The following is an 8,555-nucleotide window of genomic DNA, read 5'->3' as shown; positions in this document are numbered from 1 at the left end:
ATAATTAAGTTTTTTTCAACAAGATTTCTAAATTATATTGGTTTTCTTCTTGTCTACTTGAATAGTTTACAGATATTATGAATAAACTTGCCAGAAAGTCATCCTGAAAATGACCTAAAGCCAGCATATAGCCCAAAGATAGACTCTTATTTAATGGCGCTTAAAGAATTAGAGTAAACTATCTATTATTTATGGAGTCCTGTGATATAATCTTTTTGTAATGGTTGTTACTTTTTTGTTTAATGTTGGAGAGAGCATGTCATAAATCTACTATCTAAGCATGTTTTTGACTACAGTTGCTTATGCCATTCTACTTTTGCAAGTGTGTCCCCCCTTCAGTTTTAATTTAGCACTGTGATTTACTCTTAATGTTAAAATTTCATGAATAAAACATTACAGCACCACATGCTCCACCAGAATTTCCACTTCTCACTATCATTGTCCCAGTGTTTTTCCCCACCAATGCTATTCTCCCCTATGTCTCTACCATGGTAAGTGTTCTACTAAGGATCAGTTCTCCTGTTTTGTTGTTTCTAGAAATGATAAATGAGCAATCTTACAGAACTCTTAAAAGATCATCTTGGTTTCACATTTCTTCCATCTTATATATCTATTTGACTTATTTTAAGATCAACTTTTTTAAACTGAGGTAATAGTTATCCTTGCCTCCTGAACTGAATTCCTATTTTAGACAATAGCTTAGATTTTCTTCTTTCTTCTTCTTCTTCTTCTTCTTCTTCTTCTTCTTCTTCTTCTTCTTCTTCTTCTTCTTCTTCTTCTTCTTCTTCTTCTTCTTCTTCTTCTTCTTCTTCTTCTTCTTCTTCTTCTTCTTTCTTCTTCTTCCTTCTTGCTTTTTGTTCACACCCAACTGCACTCAGGGGTAACTCCTGATATTGTACTGATGAATTATTCATTGATGATACTTTAGACACAGTATAGGATGCTGAGGATCAAACTCAGGTTGGCCATTTGCAAAGCAGCCCCATTTCTGTTGTATTCTGGCCCCAGTCCCATCTTCATTTATTGCATTGCTTTTAATTATGATATGACAGATTATTGGACATAAAGTTTTATATTCTTTTGTTATATTTTAAGCCCATACCTGGTAGTTCTCAAGGCTTACTCCTGGCTTGGTTCTCAGAGATCACTTCTGGCAGAGTTTAGTGCATACAAAGGGTTCCAGGGCTTAAATCCTGATCGACTGAGTGCAACATAAATGTCTTTCTTTCCATCCTGTAATTTATTCAATTTCAGCATTGATTGTCAGTAATGTTATAAAAGAACTCGGGAATTTCCTTCTGAACTCAGTGCAGTGCAATATCTTTTCTTGTTCTGAGCAGTAAATATTATTTATCTGTCCTACTTTTAAAAATATAGATTATCTTATATGTATCTATTTTCAATTATTGTTTTATTTTTAGCCACATCCAGTATTGGTAAAGTTCTGGTGGTGCTTGTTGGGGAGAAGAAGAGATGTGATGTGGTGCCAGATTCAAACCATTGTCAGGTTACAGTTACATACAACTCAAGTACCTTAATTTTCATGCTATTTTGCTGGCCCAAAGTATAATCAAATTATTTTATATTAGTTGGAAGATATACTGCAAATATATATCAACAAACAAGCAACATATTTTCTCTTGATAGACATTATACTTTAATTAATCAATATGCATTTGATGACCCTTCCAGATTCAGAGTAAAAGAGAATTAGTTCAAATCCCACCTATGCCCTTGCTAGTTGTATACCATTAGAAATATATATATATATATATAGTTCTTATAGTTTCCTTTCCTTAATCACAAAATTCAGAGTATTCGCATTAATATTAATTATTAATATCAATTATTAAATATATACTATAATTATTAATTAATATCATTATTAATTGAGGAAATGTATAGAATTTAGTGGAGTCCTTGTCTGCAATACAAAAAATGGCAGTTTTCTCTCTTTTGGTATACTACTTTATATCTACATAATATGAATAATAATAATGTTTAATTTGATTTGTTTCATGTACTATGATATTAGATCCAAAGCACTATGGGAGAAAACAAACACATGTTAATTAATGGCATGGATCTTACCTCTAAGAAACCTAATATCATAGATATTTTTTGCATTTCCCTAATGCTTCCCATTAAATGGACTCCAGATATTCTCAATATTCATTATTTAAAGTTTGGCTTTTCATTAGGGGTATCACATTTCATTATCTTACTGCTTTGTCCTTTCAATTCCTCTTTTAATCCCTGACCATTTGACATCAGCACAAAATAATTTCTCAAATAAATTATATAATTAATTTTATTTCATGATCACAGACTATACCTTTTCCTAAGGCATCTTTCCTTTAAATTCGTCATGAATCATGGTTGGTGAAATAACTTGAGTTTCTTGTAGTCTTAAGGTAAATCCACACATTTCTGTAATATTAGTTTTTAAGAACAGCCCTTAACCTGAAGCAAGGGCAGAGCAAAATATTCAGTAGTGCATTTTCTATGCTCCTTAATATCTTTGTGAAAATATAAAAATGTTAAACACTTTGTTCAATCATTTATTAAAATAAAAGTAGCATCCTGGGGCTATAGAAACATGGGGAACCATTACCAACTTCAATTTATTTTTAGCTGTTGTCAATTGTACATGAAAAAGACCCTAGTGGGTAGTCCTGTCCTGCTGACATTTCCACTAGGTAATTTACCTTTTGCTTCTTTCTTTCTGTCTTTCTGGAAAACCCTCCAGTTATTTTGAGAGATTAAAAAAATAGGCATCTTTGCCTCAGTGAACTTTTGCTTGAGCTTAATGACCTACTCTGACTAGATGCAGCGTCCTCACTCCTGTAAAAAAAGGAAAATGTTATTACTAACACACTTTTGCTAAGCAATTACTTCTCAATGTTCAGTTTATTTTACCTTTAGGGTAATTGTATGCATTGGCTTCTAGTTCTTTCCTTTTCACTGGATCAAAGACACATCTGAAAAGTTGTAGTAAAAGCCATGATTGCATAGTGGATGATCTCAGGGGTTGTAGCACAGGGCAAACTAATTCTCTATCATTGTTCCACCATCTGCAGGATTTATAACCATGGACTAGTGATTCATCTGACCTAAAATATAGTTTATATTTCTAAATGAAAATGATTAAAATATTTAAAATATTTGCATAGCTATGTGTTTATTTGCATGTTGCTACAGTAAGGAGAATAAAGGAGATCATTTAAGTGAAAAAGTAAAAAATGGTAGGTAGAGAATTGTAGTTGGTTCCGTGCTAGTACCTAACAACTGCTAAATATTTGTGATTTTAAATTCTTTTAATGTAAATGCTAGTGACTATATTATTTTGTTTCTGTTTTTGTTGTTGTTGTTGTTGTTTTTGGCCACACCCAGTGATGCTCAGGGGTTACTCCTGGCTATGGGCTCAGAAATCACTCCTGGCTCGGGGGACCATATGGGACACTGGGGGACGAACCGCACTCCATCCTAGGTCAGCTGTATGCAAAGCAAACGCCCTACCACTGCGCCACTGCTGTGGCCCCAAGTGACTAATTATTATTATAAGCAACATACTGCTTTTTTGGAGATTTTACAGCAAACAAAGCCTTTGAACAAAAAGACCTTCCTGTCTGAAATTAAAGAAACAACTTACCATTCTAGTACCATATGTAGTAGTGCCTATTCTTTACATTCTTTAAAAAAAATATTCTTTCATCATACATATTTTTCTGTTTTATTTATTACTCTATATTAGTGGCAACTTATTCATGGTTTTGTTTAAAGCAGCAAAATTTTTTTTGTACAGTATTTCTTTGTACCTTCTATTCAGTCTCTTATATTTGTGTTGTCATTCAGAGGGTTGGTGGGACTATACACAGTGGTTCTTAAGGCTTACTCTTGACTTTGTGATCAGAGATTATTCATGGCGATGTTTGTTTAGAGGACCATATATGATGCCAGAGATCCAACCAGGTTTAGTCATATGCAAGCAATGTTTTAAACACTAAGCTCTCCAGTCCTATTAATGAACTATAAATTATATGGTCAAAAACAAAATAAAATAATATATATTAAGCCTCACAGTATACTGAAAAAATCTCTCAAAATAATGGTACTTAATGTCTTTATCAAAGTATAAAATAGAACACAAACATGTTTTGTACATGGTTTTCTCAACTTAACTGTTAGAATTTTAGCTATTTCAGTACTTTTTATTACAATTTTACTTTGCATTGACCTGCAAAAATAAATTAAAACCATTTGTTATAATTATTGTTCATTTAAGTATTATGTCTTTAAATAATTGATTTAGTGACCTGTTTTTTTTTTTTTTTTTGGTTTTTCAGGCCACACCCGTTAGATGCTCAGGGGTTACTCCTGGCTACGCGCTCAGAAATTGCCCCTGGCTTGGGGGGACCATATGGAACGCCGGGGGATCGAACCGTGGTCCTTTCCTTGGCTAGCGCTTGCAAGGCAGACACCTTACCTCTAGCGCCACCTCGCCGGCCCCAGTTTTTAAATGATAATTTTTTGGTTTGTATCTTTATTTGCTAAAAATATTTATTATGGACACCAGCTTTATATTCTATTACTTGGAATCTAACCTTTTTATTCTATTATTGATAACTTTTAATATGTGACAGGTGCAAATTTAACAGAATTCAATTTAATAAAATTTTACATATTTGTACTTTTGTGACATATTAAAATTATTTATCACTTACCAATTATGAAGAGGTTCTTTTGTGAGGTGGCACTTTTGACATGTACATCTATATTCACTGGAATTGATATTTGTATGTATTGGAGGGAATAGAAAATGTAAATATTTTCTATATGGTCATCCAATTAACATATCATACCAAATTCATTACTAACACAGTCACAGTTCTATTGCTCTATGGTTTTATCAATGTTTGTATGTCAAAGAAATATTGTTTGATAGCCTTACATAAATGTCACACTGTTTTAAATAGCTATTTTTATAAGCTTTACTGTCCAATAGGATCAATGTTATTCTACTTCAATAACCATTTTGTATTTCTAGAAACAGGTACTTATGTACATGCAGACAGATAGGAATGGAGAAAACTAGCACAGAATGTTCCTTGTAACCTTCAGAACTTATCAACTTGTGGCAATTCTTATTCTATTTACATTGTTATTGTACCACCATCACAAGCACAAGCCAGCCCTTTAGATTATTTGGAATTAAAAAATATAAAAAAATATGTCTTACATATTTCCATATGTGACTTTAAAATATTTAGCTACAAGGTTATAATTAACCTAAATAAAAATAATCAATTTTCAATATAATATAATACAGTAATTAAAATATACAATACTTTTGTATTAAAGATTCTCTATAATATTTGCATATTTCACATATTCATTATTTACTTAGAGTTTGTTTTTGATACCCATTTAAATGACTGGCCCATTTTAATTAAAATATTGATTTTTATCATTAGATGTTTAAATATGTTCCTGATACCTATATTATATTTGTTACTTATTACTTTGAGGTTAATTATTATCTAATGTTGTTGATCTATTGTGATAGCTCATTTATCTCTAAATTATGTTTAGCAACAAATTTCCCAACCATAAACTTCTACCTGCTATTTATTTACTTAATGAGTAAGTATGCATACTTAGTGGTACTCATGGCTTACTTCTAGCTTTGTAGTTAGGGAAAACTCCTTGAAACATATAAAACATATGTCTGTGAAGCATATGTTAGTAATTGACTGTGTGTTTGGCAAATGATTTATCCCTTGGAGAATTTTTAGTTCAATGTTCAATTTATCTATTAAGTATGTTGTGGATAATTTTTTTTGAAAAAAGATTTTCACTTTCTACTTTTAGCTGTATTTTTTTTAATAATTTAAGGGCTGGGGTTATAAATCAAATGGTAAACCTCATGCCTCTTATACATAAGGCCCTGAGTTTTGACCTGTAGCATTTCATGGCACTATGCATACCACCTCATTCAGCTCTGGTGATATTCAAACAGCAACAAGGCTGGCCATAGAGTTTTTCCTCATTAACAACCCTAGCTGAACTGAACTCTTAAGGCAGAGTAAGTCTCTTTTTTGCCTCAGTTTCTTCTGTTCTTATCTCATGGGTCCACATAGAGATACAGGTCAATGCTGAGTCAGAGAGGCTTTGGTTCAGAGTGGATTTAAGAACCCCAATCTTAGAGAATTTCAAACTTTTAAAATCAACTAGAAACAAATAGACTCATTATATTCAAGGTAGCTATGATATTTATTATTTCGACAGTAAATAAATCTCACCTCTTTCAAGATTGTTTATAAGTAAAAGTCTTGAAAATATTTTTCACAACTATAGTTTGAGTTTTGTCTGAATAATGTATGTAACTTGCAAGAGACACATGGAAATCTGTCTTCCCAAATTACTTCAGCCTCTTTCCTTAACTGATTTGCTTTTGGCAACTTTCCCCAAATATACTACTGTTAGTCAATTCATTTATATAATCTGACCAATCTAAATTGGCAATAAATCCATTCAATTGTATTGCACAGTGAGTAATTGAGACCACCATCAACAGGGTAGTGAATAGCCACATAAACCAATTTGTAGTTCTGAACTCCCCTTGCCCCCTGTGATCATATCCCAATAAACAGAACAAACCAAGAAATCCTGAGTCAGGGGCCGGGGAGATAGCATGAGGTAAGGAGTTTGCCTTTCATGCAGAAGGTCATTGGATCGAATCCCGGCATCCCATATGGTCCTCCGAGCATGCCAGGAGCGATTTCTGAGCGTGGAGGCAGGAGTAACCCCTGAGCGCTGCTGGGTGTGATCCAAAACCAAAGAAAAGGAAAGAAAAAAAAAAAAAAAGAAATCCTCAGTCAACTGACTTTTTCTTAAATTTTGGCACTGACTTTCTTGCATCATTAATAAAGGGACAATAGGATGTATTAATGATTTCACTGATGGCATTTGGCCTACAAAAAGGAAGTTTAGTCCATTTTATCATCTGTAACAACTGTGCCCCATGATTTGAAGCTGCCCTGAATGCCTTTGAGGTCTGAGAGAGATTTCATAGATGACTTCATTAAGGTCTAGAGCAAATTTTATATTATCTTTTCTAATTGGATAACTGCCATTGTAGGGAAACTTTCTAGAGTGCTGATAAATAAGTTTAGTTGAAATCAAATGAAAAACGTTTTCTAAAACTCTACTTAAATATTTTTTCAATTCTTTGTACAAGAATGTAATCTTGCTTTTATACAGTATACAACATAAAAACTACACCTCTATGTACCTGTAGTTTTATGATATTATTTTACTTTAATTAGCCTGGGAATGTTGATCCTCTCTTTTTGAGTTTTATAGCACTATTCACATTGTGAATTTTATGAATAGAACATCTTTCACAAAATGCTTAGTAAATTAAATACATGAAAAATGTCACACATATCTACCTATTTTTAATCTTCTAATTTTATAAGGTGAGCAAGCTTGTTTTCTGTGATAAGCTTATGTGTTTCCCAGAGGCAGTGTGAAAATATAAGATAATTATAAAAATTAAAAATTTTATTACTGTGATTTGGGATCCCAAACTTTAAAAAAAAGTGTCAAAAATAGCTGTCAAATAAACAAAGACATAAGCAGAACTATTAAAACTACAAAGACAAAAATTGAGGTAATGGTAAGCTAAACATTATTTAAGATAAGTACTTGATGACTGTATCAAGTAACCAAAAGCTTAAGATCTATACATTTTTTCAGAAATAATAAAATAAATATTCTGAACAACATAAAATAGATATTTAATAGGTTTTCATGTTTGTTATTCAGAAAAATTCACAGAAAAATCATATTACTATTTTTAACAAAACATAATTCTATTTTTCTAATTTATATATATTTTTCCTCATTGTCAAGGATTTTTCATCTTATTCATAAATAGTAAACCAACTTTAAAAGCTTTATTCATTTTAACCCTCTTTCAAACATTGTTTACAGTATTTTAAATCAAGTAGAATAAATATCTCTACCTTTCCAAAATTTGGGATTTAAATATGCTGATTTAATTAAACTGTTTTTTATATGTTCTTGTTTTTACCTATTGCTACAAAGAAATAGCTCAATTTAAACATATTTCTATAAAGAGTATATACTTTTGTTTTCATATGCATGCTTATATAAACCTGCATGTATATAAATACATATATTGCAACTATTGTAATAAATACAGATCTATGTAGAAAAGCTACAACCTTAACAAAAGCAAAAACAAAACAACTTTTCTCCATGTTCTAACATATATGGAGCTTTTTCTGATAGCTATACATACACATTTTGTATTTTCTACAGTGACAAATGTAAACTTTTTTTCCAATATGACACAGAATCGTCTACCTATTCTTTACAATGTTACTGGATAATCACTTTATTCTATGTGAAAAATAGAAAGCAAAGGTGTGCCTATAACTATGTTAACAACCTCTCATATCTGTCAAATATATGACAGGATTTTCCTTTCTTTTTTTTGGTTGCAGCTATGCCTTGGGGTTGCATAT

The sequence above is a fragment of the Suncus etruscus genome, chromosome 3 (genome assembly GCF_024139225.1).
Source record: "Suncus etruscus isolate mSunEtr1 chromosome 3, mSunEtr1.pri.cur, whole genome shotgun sequence".
In the NCBI taxonomy this organism is placed as follows: Eukaryota; Metazoa; Chordata; class Mammalia; order Eulipotyphla; family Soricidae; genus Suncus; species Suncus etruscus.
Note: the sequence above shows the minus strand (reverse complement) of the source record.